The following is a 14,638-nucleotide window of genomic DNA, read 5'->3' as shown; positions in this document are numbered from 1 at the left end:
CAGTGGCTTAACTTCCCCAGGGGATGTGATCTTCTCCAAGTTATCCTGTTGCTTGGTACCGAGCCAGTGGTGTGCTGGAGATGCATGTTTAATCCCTTGGGCTAATTAAGAACTAAATTTCAGTTCTCTCACTTCCTGGGTGAATATTCTAGCAACTAAACAATTATGCACCCAGTGCTACCATAGCATCAGATGTGGTTAGTTGTAGTCCTGGCCACAATTAACATTTCAGGCTTCTCCAGGGACTTTTAACTGAGTTCAAATACCAATCCAATGAACCTATTAAATGAGAGGTGTAGGTAGAAGATATGCATCCATTTTTCCACTTCTGAGTATATGTGGGAGACTAAAGGTAAATACCTCAGAAGTTTTCAAGCTAAGAAGGGAGGCACCTAATGAATTTATGTAGCTATACATGAGACAATCCTGGAAAGTAGGATTGTCTAGGACAGACTCTATTTCCCTCTGAGACTGTGGCAAAGTTTGGGCACCCATTTCACATTTTAGACAGAACTTGTTCAGATTGGATCTAAGAGAATCAGTGGAAAAATTAACAATATAATATTTTTTCCCCAAGATTTACAAATGTATGTTAGCTGTAATAATATGATCTCTCTTAATATTGTTCCTTCTTCAGATTTCTGCTATGCTTTAGGTCTTCATACGTGTATGGGTTTAGTCCGCTGGCTGCATCACTTGCTTCCTCACCAAAGAGCAGATACTAGTGGGTAGTGAGACAGGAACTCTAATTCAATTCTCCTCAGCCTTTAAGTGTTCTATACTATCTATATTAAATAGTAATAACTTGTGTCAAATGGGTGGACTTGGAAGCCCGGAAACTTCAAAAACAATTATACTGAGATGCCTTAGATGCTAGAACAACAGCAAATGCTAAAAAAAAAAAGAAAGAAAAAAGAGAGTTATCTTTCCAGTGCTGTGCTATGTATTATATTCCCAGTTCACTGGAGAGAGAGATTAATGCAAATTCCCCAGACAGGTAAACAAGTCTGGGAAAGCACCACCCTCTGGGAAAGTTGCCCTAGTTCACAAAGCCAGATAAACACAGACTTTTTTTAAAGAGACAGGCTGGAGATAGGACCCGAGCCTGGAGAGAAATGGAGAGGACAGGCAAAGAGACAGACTAGAACAGTTTCATGAATTTGTGTTTATAGCTACTGGCACACCTAACAGTAAACTGAAGATGTGTGCAGGCTGTTGACTGTTTTACGTCTTGTTTTCTCTGTACCTCTTTGTCTTAAAATAAGAGATACTCTCCGTCATGAAAGCTGCATCGTGGCCAATCCACTATGTCAAGGTCCCTGGGAGAGAACAGGAGTAATTTTGCTGAACTTGGTCTGATCTGCTATATTATAAACACAAAGAGCTGCAAGAGTTTGGAGTGAGAATCTGGTTTGAACAGAAACAGCCATTTTAACATGCAGCAGAGGGGTGGAGAAGACTGACGGGAACCACAATTTATCCAGCTGCAGTAAGAGCTGCTAGAAGCTGTTGATCAGCCCCCTAACACAAGCCCACTCTTTCTCTGTTTGCCCTTCTGCAATTCATATGGCTTTTGGATATCTGCTATCTTATATGATACATAGTATTCACAGTCTGGCCTGTCTGCAGGAGTAATGTTTGAAAAATCCTGATCTGAATTCCCCATTACTTTTGCCAAATGAGAATTATTGTCTTAGCTGAGCATTCCTCAGTGTCTTCTAAATCACCATGCCTTTGTATAATATTGAGTACTTTGTAAATAGCTTTATGTTTAATAAGATTCTACAAAGAAGGACTTTTGATGAATTAGGTGTCTTTTCTGGTGTCATAAAGTATTTTCCTACCTAGTTTGGAATGCATTTTGTTAATTATGATGCATTCAGTTGAAGCTTTTGTATCTCTTTAAAGAAATATTGTGAGGTTATAAGGTAGTGGCTACATTCACTATACAGTAATATTAGCAGCTCCCATCCAATTCACATAGCCTTTATAATTTTGCATAGGATAATTCTCTCTCTTATGTGAAGGACCTAAGTAAAGTCTATTGAATCTAAAACCACTGATCAGTATAGTATACTGTTACTAAATCTTCTTTATCATGAGAATATAAATGAAGTCACAGGGACTATTATTTTCAGCCAGTCATCTTTTTTTTAATGGGACACAGATGACTTTACAAGATAACAAATATTTTCCAAAATCCTTGCAAAGTTTCTTCTGTGAACTCAAAGGATCAGCTCCTTCAACATCATCCATGAAGTCCTTACAGCAATACCTTGGTGAACAGACACTGACCACCCTTACTGATTTCAGCTGATTCAGATGTTGCTATGTGCAGTGCTTTAGTGGTTGGGGCATGAGATTCCAAGGTTCACGAAGAAGTCTTGCGCAGTGGTGGTGGGCTCATGGGGTGCTAGGAAAAGTCCAGTCCACAATGGGCACTTAGTCACAGGGCTTGGTTAGAAGACTGGGTTGAGGTTTCTCGCCACAGCTGTCAGTGTGAAAGGTATTAGCCTGCCCAAGAAAGTAAGCAGTTGTCACACCAATGATAGGAAAGGGGGTTTCATTTTGTGTGATTTTCCTTTGCTATTTGGTTAGGAAAGTCTTGGTTAGGTAGGAAGTAGAATAGAGGTTATTTAGTATAATGTCTTCAAGTCTGATTCTTCTAACAGAAAGCTAACATTGAAATGCTGTAGTCGCCTTGCCTATCTAGACTTCGTGAGAATGAATCCATATGGGGTGGCCTCTTTATAGACCTGATATATCTGCTGGTATGACTGAAGCAATAATTCTAGTAAACCACCTAGCTTAAATGTTACTCCTTGGTTATAAGAGCAGTGTATAAAATGTGCTCAGCAGAGTAATCAGCTCAGTAACCAATGGCAAAGCTCCCAGATAAGAAAAAGAACGATGCTAATTTTTTGTGGGAAAATGTTGTACCGTTTGAGGCACACTGTAGTTCTGCCCACACTTAGTAATAAGAAAGCAATGTAGTAAAATGTTCTGGTAATAGCTGCTCAGAACTAGCAGTGGAATATAAACACCTGCATATTCCAGTTCCTTGTCTTTAAATCAATTGTCAAAAAGCCCATCCCTTCCTAATGAGTTAACAATGTTTGGCCTCACATCATTCAATGAAAATTTTGTCACTGTCTTGTAAAGAGCTCCAAGGAGAGCCTTCCCAGGCATGTCTGTCCTTTCAGCAGTACCATCTGGCTCCTCCAGCCCAAGAAATCTGATGAACATCAAAAGATTCTGAGAATAGTGTTTAAAAGGTTTAAGAGACCTTATTACAGCTAGTATTTCCTATAGCTCAGTTTGTCTTTTCTTCTTACACTGTTATGAAAGATCACCCGTATTTGACCACCCAATTCAGAGGTCAGTCTCTTGTTAGACTATTTCAGTATTTGTATGCAATTAAAAGCAATTCCCACCTTCTCTTTTGTGTGACATATAGCTACAGTTTTCATTATTGCTACATTATCTGCAAACAGTTATGTGATGCTTCATATCTTCAAAATGTTCAGTATTATTTAAAGCATTGGGGACATATGTGTGATAGAAATAATAAGGGGAAAATTATGACATCTGCATTGGAATCACTAGGAGTATTTCAGCTGCCTTCAGTGGAAAGAAACTTATCTGAATGTGGCCTGAATTAGAAGTTCAAGAAAAAATGTTCAAACTTGAGGCATTTCCTGTGATTTCAAAGTTTGGTTTTGTTATTAGGAAGAAATAATTTTTCATGGGATTCCCACAGAAGCTCAGAGATTTGACATGCTACAGGTAAGCACATAATGTTAGGACAACCAGTAGTGGGCCAGAGTGAAGCACCTTGTCTCTCCCTGGGGAGAGCGGTGGATGCCATGGGAAAAGGCATCACGCTGTGATATTTCCTCTGCCTTTTCTTCCAACCTTCTGCAGTCCATAGATTTCCTGAACTACCAGTTGTATCTTTGTAATTTAAGGCCACAGATGCATTGTTTTCCTATAATTTTTTCTATTGCTTTTTAACCGTTCCAGATTTTGGCTTCTATACCATTCTTCATAGTGAATTCTATGACTGAATTAGTTACACACAGTGAATGCACGCCTCTTTCGTTTTGCTTCCAGACTAGTGTCTGATAACTTCATTTGTTGCCCCTTAGTTTTGTCTATAAACTTCTGAATAATTGCATCCTGTTTATCTTCTGCCACTTACGATTAGCACCAGTGACTTCTAGCATAATCCTTTGAGTCTTCTCTCTTCCAAACTTACAAGTTCTAGTCTACTTAACCTCTACTGATGCAGAAGGAAATCTGGACTTTTGATTATAATTGTTGCCTCTGTACCTGTTCTTATGCCACTGTATTCTTTTGATGTGAATGTCATCAGAACAGCAAATAATCAAAATGATGACCTATCATAGATTTATAATAATAGCATAATAATGATTTTGCTTTTGTTCTCTATTCTAAGACTTACTCTATGTACCTTTGTAACTAGTACTGAGCACTGAGCAGATTTTTACAGACATATTCACTAACTCCAAGATCTCTTTCTATAGTAGTAATATTTGGTTTAGAGCCCACCGCTGTATGGATCTAGTTAGGACTAGTTTTGTTTATGATCCTGCATTTATAAGCATTACATTTCCCCTGACAGTTCATTACCCAGCCAGTAAGTAACAGGAATATTCATTTTTAAAACCTTGAATTACCAACAAATGTCATTGCCTTACATAATTTATTATTATATTGAACAACACAAGCCTCAGCACAGATCCTGGTGATCTCCTTTTCTTGTAAAATCAGCTCGTTATTTCTATTCTTCGTTTCTATACTTTGATCAGATCTGAAGTTCTGAGGGGATCTTCCGTGCTACAATGCCAGCATAGTTTCTTGGAGATGAATACTGTAAAACTGTTTGAAAATCTACACTCACTACATAACCTGGATTTCCCACATCTGCCTGCTCTTGAGCACCTTTCAAAACCTCTGGTAAATTTGTGAGGTATGACTTCCTTATGCAAAAATAGTGTCCGCTTTTCCCTGTTATAAAATGTTCATCACTTTTTGATTGATGATGGGATATTTTTATTACAAGCTTCTACCAGTTTTCCTAATACGAATGTAAGATTTCCTAGTCTGCAGTTCCTTACATCCCTTTTGGAAGATTTTTAAAAATCTTTGTCACATTGATCATTTCTCATTACTCTGTTGTTGAGACCATTTCAAATGTTAGCTCTTCCTATTTGATAAAAGGATTCCAGCTCCCTTTGCAAAAACACGGATGTGTCTTTAAGTGTGCTGTGTAATTCAAAACAGGATGCAGATTTCTAGATCTCCTCTGTGTAGTAAAAACAATCATGAAATTCTGCTTTATTTAGAACAGTTACCTTGTCCCACTGAACAGCCACTGAGCAGTTTTTCCTTCACGAATGAAACCACCAGGTATTAGTAATGCAGACAGTCATTATGGTCACATCTTTGCAATCTGTAGACCGAGGCAAGCTGAGAACCTAGCTGAATCGATGGCTTCACCTCTGTTTACTTCAGTGGACAGGAATTAAGGACTCATTTAATTGTACTGGGAGTTGGATACCTGCATACCCACAGAATATGCTGAGAAGGATTGAAGTTTGTCAAAATAAGTCTCCAGTCTTCAGCCAGGCAAGATTTTTATTTGCGATGTTTATTGCCACTGATTCCTGTTTCATCTCTGAGTAAGACCTGAAGAGGTTTGGTTCACTGATTCTCACGAAAAGCAAACTAGTTTCAGGATCACAGTGTTAGGATTAGGATTTGGATTTATAGGACAGGAAGCCTTGGGCATTTCTGACCAAAATTCTATACATGTTTACAGCTTGTTTTTTCTGTGGCCGTGTTTTTAAGTTTGGGGTTTCCCCCCCGCATTGTTTTGATTTTAAAAAGCACTAGCCCCAGTAGCTGCTATAATCTTCTGCCTTATTAAAGTGTGTATGCTTCCATCAGCTTCTTAGGAAAATTTAACTGCATAAACAGATTTCTCTGGCCAAGACAGCTCAGAAAGTCTACAGCATAGAGCGCTGCCATTGGGAAAACAGGGTTTGGAATTGAGAATGTTTTTGCTGGGCTGATGGAAACTTGGCACACTGCATGATAACTTAAAGTTAATGAATGCTGGTGGAAAACAGGCTCCAAACTCCTGGCAGTAGAAAGTAAGCCAGGACTGGAGGTTTAGTAAACAAGCTGCTCACACACAACCCCAGCTCCGAAGGGTGGGATTAGTGTTGGTCACTGCAACTTCAAGTGCTGGCCATAAAGGGGGAAAGGACCAAGGCAGACAGGAGCTGTGCAGTCAGTGCTCCTGTGGGATGGACTGCACCGGCGAGGTCTCCCAGATCTCTCCTTACCCCTGCCCTCCCTGAAACCCTGCGCTAGAGGGTAGCTGTCGTACAACCACCATCCTCTAAGGTGGTGAAACCATGCTTCAGGCCAGAGGCTACTTTTTGGATTTTATCCTTGATACACAAAATAGATTCAGGTACCTGAGTGCCTTTTGAGTTTGCTAACTCTAAAATACATAGCCTCAAATTGCCTACTTGGCTGTCACTTAACTCTGCAGAGGTTGATTATTATAAGTACTGAAGTTTCTATCACTTAAATTTCTTCCACGTCTAAGTGTTTGCAACTGTTCATACCCTGGAGTTGCCAAAACATCATCACGTGAGCATCTTTAGCTTAGGTTTCAAACATATTTGAGGTATATAAATTAGACATCGTTCTGCGTGGCTGGCTGGCAGGGCCTAATCCAGTCAGCAGACTCAGATCAAATCTTAATTTCTGCTCTTCATTTAAAGTAAGACCAGACAGTATAATACCCCTTTTACTTTTGTGGTTACAGCATTATCCTGCAGTTAATTTCCTTCTCTGCTTGAGTGCTTATCTCAGCAAGTGGACGATGAGGTGTCCATTCTGACAGAGAGCTGTGTCAAACAGCTGCTGTCTGGGGGCATGTTTTGGGGTAGTCAGTAGGAAGAAACTTGTGTTTCGGTTAAACAGTGAGTGCTCACTGGAGAGGTGAAGAGGGCCTGGGCTCTTGATCTTTCCCATCCTGGATGAATATGCCAAGCTCTAGATTACAAGAGTTTCACTAGATGGTAAGGGTTTCTGTACCCTGCTTTAGATTTCATTGCAGAAGGAAGGACAAAGTATCCTGTTCTGAAATGCTCAGTAAGCTGAAAACTGGGCACCCAGAGCATGTGGATGCAAGTTCTCCTGTGCAGAAAAAGTATTAAAATTCTGTCTCCCCTAGCTCTTCCTGACTAGAGTGGGATAAAAATCATTGTGAGAGGGATAATACTTTCCTCCTACTGTGTTTTGTGAGAAGGGGTTGGTTTAGGGATCTGCAGTCAAGGACAGATTCTTTCTGCTGGGTCCAGGGGTGCCAGTTCTGGTTCACAGCAGCTGCTCATCCCTCCCCTTCTTCAGGCTGTTAACACATGCACGCCCTAATTTTCTTTAGGCACAAAAAAGGAGATCAGCTCAAACAGTGCAGATTGTTGGCATGAACCTAGCTGAATTTCCTTGGGGTGAGGTAGGGAGTTGCCTCTCAGACTGAGTCAGTCACAGGTGGGCTGGGGCAGGAAACTCCAGCTGGGGAAAAGAGAAAACATCTGCTCCTGCCCTAAGTTTAGGAGGGAGTTCAAAGCTAAAAATACCTCATGCAGGAGGATCCTCCTTTTATTCCAGAACTCCATGCTGAAATCTCTGGCAAAATGGGTTTAAAAGCTCTGGATGCACCTAAATCCCTCTTTGGCACGGTCCACTACCTCATCATGTCTTTCTCCAAGTATGCCTTGTTTCTTGCTTACTTGGTGTCCAGTTCTGGCCTCCTTGAAACTATGGCCAAGATGCCCCTTAATGTGGCAGGAACAAGATTAGGGAATGCGGGGACAGGTGCTCTGCAGTCAGTCACCTCTGCTGTCCTGGATGCCTTCAGGCAGGCTGAGGAAGTCCCTGTCCCCAGCAAACTCTGCTGCTCCCAGAACCTGGCTCCCTCCTTAAACCTCACCTCCTCTCCCTCATGTTCGTTTTTGGTTACTTTTTCTTGTCACCTCCCTTTTACCAGCTCTGGTCTTTGGCAGATCCTGCGCCGGGCCATTTTCCGCAGACTTCGGAGTTTTGACAGGTTCTGTCAGGGCCAGAGGAGCCTGGGGAAGGGACGAGAGAGGAGCGGGGATGGGTTGGGATGTATCAGGACTACAGCAGCCAGCAGTTAGCCAGTTAAGGAACTGCAGCCCAGATCCATTGCCACAACTGCTTGTGTAATTGCTCCTTAACCCAGTTCAGTCAGACAGACTTCAGTTTCAACAGATTAAATGCCACGTAACTCGGATCGTTTTGACCAAACTGGGTTAGAAATGAATTGCATTAGCACTTTATCCTGGCGGATCTGAAGGGTGTAATGAAAAGAGGAGGTGGAGCTTGGGGTAAAATGAGCAATAGGTGCCTATAAATTATAACCAGGCTTAACTTTGGCCAGAAGGGAAAGTGCAACATGAGTTCTGTGTGCCAGCAAGGTCATTGCTGACATGGCACTACATCTTACTAATATTAAGCAATTTCAGAAGAAGGTATCATCCTGGAGTAAATTCTAAGGGTGTATTTTTGGGGTTGTAAGCTCCAGGTTACAGATTTCTTGATAAAAACTTTTAGCATGTTTACTAGGGGTCACCTGATATATATTTATTTTGTAGCGATAAAGCAGCTTTTCCAGATTCCTACTGTCTTTTCAGCCTTCATATATTTTTCTCTACTCTGTGCTAAGAAGGAAAGACATTACTAATATAAATTGTATAAAAGTCAGAAAGAAAGAGAGAAAAATGAAAATTATTCACAAAAATTTATCTTAGATGCCAACAATGGGAAAGTAGGAGTGGAGTTTTCTGTGTGGTCTGATAGAGTCACAGGCTGTGATTTTCCCAGATAGTAAAATTACCATCCAAATTGCTAGGACAAAGCTCCAGATTATCTCTGTTAAGAAGACAAAGGGAAAGGTAAATAGGAACTTTAAATATGGATATGCTTATTTCCTTTCAGACTTGAGTCATCAAAAGAAAGTTAAATTTAATTTCATTTGGGAGGTTAGACCAATTACTGTGTGGCAGAAGAGAGAGCTAACACACGCTTTAGACTTTGGTTTCATTTGACTGAAAAGTGACTATACAACCACGTGAACAGAGTTTTAAATAATTTAATATCTTTTGTATACTGAATAAGTGGAAGTTGGCAAAAAGACAGCTTCCCTCTTCATATCAGCAGCAGAAATAAAAATGTATTTATCACATCAATAGGTCTAATTTCTTTAGATTTAAAGAAGACTGTATTACATGTCTACCTCTAAAAACTTTCTGGTAGGACACAGATAACATTAATTCCCAAATTAAAGAAATAATCTTGCTGGTAAAAATATGGAATTTTGTTTAACTTGATATTTTTTAAACATTAGTTGGATGAACTTTGTTTTAATCAGGGTTGAATCTAAGTCTTATAATATTAAACATCAAATATATTGTAACTTAAAATACATATTCCCTATGAATATCACAGTGAGGTTTAAGTTAGGTTTTGCCTTGCATCTGTGTAACATAAACAATTAAAATAGCTTGTTTTTTCCTCTATAACTTTATCATTAATTCTCTGCTAAGGATAAAGCAGGCTATATATAATTTAAAGTTGTCCTTTATTCTAATTATTTACAATATTATTTTTTGTAGAGGTAAATATTTATGCCAATAATCATCACCATCATATCATAAGCCTCTGACATGCAATGATTGTTAATCTGCTGTATCCTTTAGTTTGCCACAGTTCATTGGCACTATCATTGATATTGATGGCTTTATTTTTTCTAGACGCTAAGTGGGCAATTCATCAAGAGAACAGCAAAGGCTGGAATTGAAAGATAGAACATCCAGGTCAGTAACTCATCAAGTGTCTCACACCTGAAAATGTGCTAGAACATACAGAAGCCACGGGGTGATTTGATACCTGGACGTGCCAGGATGGTTAGCAGTGGGAGTGTCAGTGCGTACAAGGGTGCAGGTGCCTTGGAGTGCTTGCTGTGAACCCACACACTCACACTATTATATATTTCAGTAAAAAAGGTCTGCTGGCAAAAGATCTGAGGGAAAAAAAAAAGAAAAAAAAAACCTGTTAACCAGTATGAAATGATTTCCAAATTCATTTTTATGTAATACATTTCTAAATACATTTACAAACTTTTCAAACAAGCATGCTGAGACTGAGAAGTATTCAGCCATCTAAAGATGCAGACAACCACTGAGAGACACTTACAGAACTACCTTGGGCCCAGACTTCCCAGTATATTTACATGAGATGATGGTCTTGAAACGTGTTCAGGCCTTTTTTAAAAGTAGGAGCTTAACAAGATTGGGTGAGGTGTCCAAGCTCATGATACGGTCAACAGAGAGTATTAGCAAGACCACAGAAATCTCTCTTTCCACCAGCTATAAAATACCCCTATATGCATTTTTAGTGTCCGCTTGCTGGAGCAAGCTGATGGGAAAAGGGTTTAGCATTGAAAATCCCATTATGTATGCTCACCCCACACTTTTCAATTACTAAATCCATATGTAAGTCTACCTCTAAGTACAGTGCTGCTGGTTTTATAACTGAAAATTTTGGGACTAAAAGTGCTGCTCTTCCATTAAGAAAACCAAGAATGAGACAAGGAAGTCAGAGCTATTTCAAAGGCTTCCGTGCACAAGAAAATAACCACACATTGCCTTAATTAACATAACTGGCAATTAGATGAAACAATCCTGAAATGAGGGAATAATATTTTGTCGATGTTTGAGATAAGAGGATGAATACCTGGCACGTAATTTGATTCTGATTTTTAATAATCACTATTGCTATTACACTGGACTAGCCAGTAGCTAGGTCACTTCACAGAAGCATGAAAATGCAACCCCTGTGAGGAACTGATAGTCTAATTTCCAGACTATATTTTATATATTTGCCCTTTTATATCTTTAAACATAAAAAAAGAAAACAAACAAAAAAAGCCCAACCCTAGAGTTATCAGTTTTCCCCATTAGCAGCTAAGGTAAAATTTGAACAGCTCAATGAGAGGATTCGTGGAACTTATGTTTGAGGTCACCTTCTGTTTTTCCAGTTGTGTCCTTTACAGTCTTTGAGCATCTCCTATTATTGTAACATCAGTTTTATTTCTTAAAAACATAAATGCAAACCACTAGGTGGGACAGGAAGAGGATATGTCCTTTTCTAGCATTTTAACACAGTAATGATGCCTTTCTCAATGTAATTGCATGTCCAGTTTACTGCATGTCCCAAATTTTTCAACGTGCTTGTACTTCTCCCCAAATCCTCTGTTTTAAAGAATGTAAGCAGCACTTCAGAGATGGGTTTCATTCCTTTTCAGGTCAGGCCAACATAGCAGTAGCCAGGCCAGGGATCTTGAATTGCAAATATTCTGTAACCAAATTTTCCCCACTAATAAGTTGTCACTTAGGAGTTTGGCTGCTTTTATTCTTTTTTCTCTCTCCAGAAGAAATTTGTCTTACTGAAAACATATACCTTCCCAAAGGGATATGTTCTGCCCTTGGATGAATGTGTGCAACTGTCACAAAAGAGATTTTTTTCTGCAAGAAGCTTTGAATTTTGCATAATCATTTTAACAAAAGAAGAGTGTTTTGTTTTGTTTTCTGTAGCATTATCAGGCCTATGACAAAAAGAAAAAAAACAAAAAACAAAAAAAGCCAAAAACCCAAGAAACCCCAACAACCACCCTGAAGAACTTTGTTTCATTTGAACCCAGAAACATAACTCTTACTAGCTGTGTACATGACTTGAGACCCTTGAGCTTGGATCACTTCGGAAAACCTAATTCTCCTTGGAAAAAAAAAGGTGGGCTGGATTGCTCTGAAAAAAACCTGAATAAATATGTATGAGTTAAGGGGATAAAAAGATAAAAGAGAATGTACTGTTCTTACTAATTTTATTCCAGGTTTCAGATGGCTCATAAGGCCTGTATTATGTACTAAAGTAAATACAATGGTGGAGCAGTATTTCAATAGTGGAATGTGACATCTTGTAGTCATGGGTATCACTTCTTTTTTTAGTTATGAATATGTAACTCAACTGTTTGCTATTTTAATCTCTGTTGTTATTTTCTTTCTTTTTTAACACACACACACACCCCCACACACCCAACTGTATGTGAGGTGCTAGTTTCCTTGCTGTAACCAAAATTTGTCTGACTGCATGCGTATCTTTTATCCCTTCTTTGCCTTCTCAAATAATTAGGGAGCTGGTTGAAAAGCCTGTCCTTGCTTATAAAAGCCATGGATTAAATTCCATTTTGAGAACTCTGGGCCAGCACACAACAGAGACAACACTGGTTATGGCTGGACCACATGTGCTTTTCCACAGTTTACTGTTCCCAGCGCTCACCACATCCTCTGTCAAAATGAACCATGTTGTCTAAAAGTCCCTATATAACCTGCTCAAACTAACCTAGCTCTTCCTGACCGGAGTGGGATAAAAATCAGGGCTAGAAAGAGTGGATGTACAGGAACCTCCTGCAGTACGGAAGGGACAGTTATGAGCAGCTGAAAAGAGACAGACTGAGGCAGAAGACAGAGAACCTGCCATCGAAGTGTTTTGAAGAAAGTAGAATTCGTGTGGTGCAAAGTTCAACGGCTGTCCCTGCAGTGAAATGCTGCAGTGAGTGAAGCTTCTCTTTCTGTCCTGTGATCAGGCCAGTGCTGGGATTGATGGCCTGATCTATTTCTACAGCATATCTGCTGGCAATAAGCTGGCAGGACTTAGCTGTTCTATATTTCTTCATAAGGCAAAGCATAGTATAATGTTGGCATTGAAAACTCCTCTGCTTTAGAGCAGTGAGCAGACTGTAGCCAGGCTACTCCAGAAGAAGAGCTGGTTACTTCAGTGATCACTTTTTTTATCAACAGGAGATGATTCAAATGTGAGCAGGGATGCAACTTACACCCTGAAACATAATCCACTGCTACTTAAGCAGTTACAGCATGGAGAATGGGACATTTTATGTATTCTAGCATGGTATCCAAGTGAACTCATCATCTGGAATAATGAATCACACCGTATGGAGTTACTCCATCTTTAGTCTCGAAGACCTAAAGAGTCTGTAATGACCAGAATGCCTAAATTGTGTTTGCTTTTCACAAGCAGTTTATTCCTCATTTGTTAGATAGTAAATAAAAGTCTTATTCTTTTCTAACATACCCATTGTCCTTCACCTTAAAAACAGGAAATACATATGTTGACATAGTGTTGTTTACCCTCATTCTGAAATATACCCTTCTACAATTTCCTTTCAGAGTATTGTGTATTTCTGGTACAACAATAATAACAAAATAACAAATAATGTATGCAAAAGATCAACAGAAAATCAAGAAGCAACATAAAAAGCAAACAGGTAAATAATCAATTTGGGTGTGCTGGTATGCCAGGACACTTTTTGTGTCCATGCACGCATATGGCTATACGCAGATACCCACAGTATGGGTGGCTGACACTTCTGCCAAGCCTCTTCAGATGATTTCTTCCATTTTGGGCATGATGGCAGTTGGAGAGAGAAGACCTTCCAAGCAACCTACTTACCTTACTGATGTCCTGCATGACAATCTTTATAAGGTATCTTAACTGCTTTCACACTTCTGTATTGAGCAGCTGGGGGTACAGAGGACGGCTGAAGCACAGCCAATGGAAATTCTTTCTTCAGAAAAAACCCAAACCATTAAAACACTGTTTAAGATCATGTATAAGCCTATTAGCGTTTGTCACTGTGGGAACTTCATGTCACAATGTGATGATAATAATTACAGAAAGCTGTGAAGTCCAGTCATTTAGGGGCAAATCCAACAAATTTTGTACCGTCATTTTAACAGTTCTGCTGAGATGATCACCTAGTTAAAACTGTGCTGCACTTATGGGACCTAAACCCATTATTACATAATTTCCAAGGAATTTAAAGTAAGTCTGAAGCTAGCAAGGGCTTATCTGAACATGAAGGAAGGAGAAATCGTACATCTCCAAACAAGAAGACTGATAGTTTGGTTTGGGATTTTTTCCCTTGCCCAATTCTGAATTTGCATTCTGCCCCGCCAGTTATTGAAGGAAAATGGTAACAGTCTGTCAGCCCTATGGAGAGCTGCCTTTCTCTGCAAGCTTCAGTTACTGGTAGAAACTAATCAGCAATTCTATCATCTCTAGCATTTCTGAATTCTGTATGATAAATCCAGAAAAATCACTACTTATGTTTATCTATTAAACTTAGGATGCAAAACAGGACTGAAAGTTGCTGTCAGTGGTTATCCATCAAGTTACATTTAGTATTGAAAACAATTGGGAGATACATAATATATAGGCTTTCAGATGATGAATAGTAGGACTTTGCCATTGCTGATGTATACTGAGATATCATTTTCACTTGGACTATAATGGCTAAATTCACTTAGAATCATAGAATCATAGAATCATTAAGGTTGGAAGAGACCTCTAAGATCATCGAGTCCAACCGTCAACCCAACACCACCATGCCCACTAAACCATGGCCCTAAGCGCCTCATCTACACGTCTTTTAAAT

This window comes from Pygoscelis adeliae, unplaced genomic scaffold, assembly GCF_000699105.1.
Source record: "Pygoscelis adeliae isolate BGI_AS28 unplaced genomic scaffold, ASM69910v1 Scaffold113, whole genome shotgun sequence".
Classification (NCBI taxonomy): domain Eukaryota; kingdom Metazoa; phylum Chordata; class Aves; order Sphenisciformes; family Spheniscidae; genus Pygoscelis; species Pygoscelis adeliae.
The sequence above is the reverse complement of the archived record's forward strand: the minus strand, read 5'-3'. Positions refer to the sequence as shown.